Raw genomic sequence first — 2040 nt, 5'->3', positions numbered from 1 at the left:
CAATAAATCTTGGCAGAAAATCATGTAGGAAGATGAGACTTGGCCATCTCTGTCTCCAGACATACAAAATAAATCCAATCAAAAACCTGTGGTCTGAAGTGGGCGGTCCATAAGTGAAAAAGATAACTGTGGATATCAATGAACTTGAAAAGTTCTATATGAAGGAATGGTGAAACATCCCCCCAAATGTTTTCTAACTTTATCAAAAAATATAGGAAAAGACACACAGCTGTCATCTTTTCCAGGGGTGGTTGCACAAAGCAACAGTGGTACCAATAATTGTGAAGCCCGTTATTTTGGGGAAATACTTGTATTCGAAAAATGTAAGACTTTACGTAAGGTTGATTCCATTGAATCATTAATGAATATTATCTTTCAGTTTAGAATATTTTTTACATATTTATCAAGGCTGGCAATAATTCTGGACCTGATTGTAAATAAGGAGAATGCAGAAATGGAACAAAAGCTTTTTGCATACAAGTCCTGCATACAAGCTTATAATGAATTGATTTCATGTGTCTGGGAAATAGGGCCCTTCTTGTGGCTGTATCTCTGGGAAATTACATTGAATAGCTAACACTAACTAGCCTGCAGATGCTGAAATGTAGAATTGGCTTTGGGGCGCTGTAACAGGAATTAACAAAACAGTATCGTACTGACACAGACATGTGTAGAATGCATAATTCTACATTGCAATTCCCCCCATTTCTCCTTTCTCAGTCCTATAAATAATAAAATACATCTCCTCTCCCAGTGAGGGGATCGCTCATAAAAAATTATGTGATGGGTGGCGTACAGTATTCACTGAAAAGAATTTTAAATATGTGTATTTCCCAGGTAACAAGCAGCTAGCATTTAACCTACTGTATGTAATACCGAACAACTGTATCACAGCAGTGTGATACTTCAGAACCAAGGACCACATACAAAGTGTTTAGAATTCTGAAAATTAATTATAAATGTGCTTTTAGGACTCTCAAAATAAGCTTAAATTTAATGTCTAAAGGAGAGTGAGTACTGTAACTGGCACTATACATGTTTTGAGAATCAAAACCTTTTTTATAGATAGATAGTTGCATTTATATTGGACTTTTCTCCCACTCAAAGCACTTAAACAGTGATGAGGGGGGTCCTCAACCACTACCAATGCGCAGCACCCACCTGGGTGATGCAATAGCAGCCATTTTGGAGCAGAATGCTCACCACACATCAGCTGAGGTGGAGAGGGAGGGAACAATGCTAGCCAGTTTAAATCAGGGGATGATTAGGTGGCAGATTGAAAGAGCCAGGTTGGGAATGTAGCCAGGACACCAGGGAACCGACTCTTTAGAAAGGGTGTCATGGGGTCTTTAATGACCACAGTGAGTCCGGGCCTTGGTTTAATTATAATCCGAAAAACAGCAGCTTCCGTAGCACAGTGTTCCCATCATTGCACATTGACATTGACATTGGGCTTTATTTGACCAAGAGAAGATAGCCCTCTACTGGCCCACCAATACAACTTCCAGCAGCAACTTAGTTTTCCCAGGAGGTCTCACATCCAAGTACTGACCAAGCCCACGCCTACTTAGCTTCCACTATTTAGCAGGAGCAGGGTGCATGGTTGTATGGCTGCTGGTGTGAAATATTGACCAAAGTGAACTAGCATGGACTTCCCCAAATTTTGACTTGGTTATGTGGACAAGTAGTCCTTTCTCATTACACCAATACATATGTATGTATGTGTGCTCTACCTTTACTACAGTATTCAAATACTAATGCATTTGTCAAAATTTCTGAATAAATAAATAAATGACCATGATATTAAATGTGCATACTGTATTGAAATAATTTCATTTTGACATTTTTACAGTTTATTGTATTATGTGACTTTTATCACATGAGACACTGTTCCATTATGTTCTGCCCATAAATTCATTCATAAATGATGTAGACTGAAGCACATCGTAAAAGGTCAACTCATGGGCAGTCATTCCTTTATTGGCTTCAGTATAGTGCATACATGTATCTCAACATGCTTTTATGTAATGTTAATGCTAT

This window comes from Conger conger, chromosome 4, assembly GCF_963514075.1.
Source record: "Conger conger chromosome 4, fConCon1.1, whole genome shotgun sequence".
In the NCBI taxonomy this organism is placed as follows: Eukaryota; Metazoa; Chordata; class Actinopteri; order Anguilliformes; family Congridae; genus Conger; species Conger conger.
The sequence above is the reverse complement of the archived record's forward strand: the minus strand, read 5'-3'. Positions refer to the sequence as shown.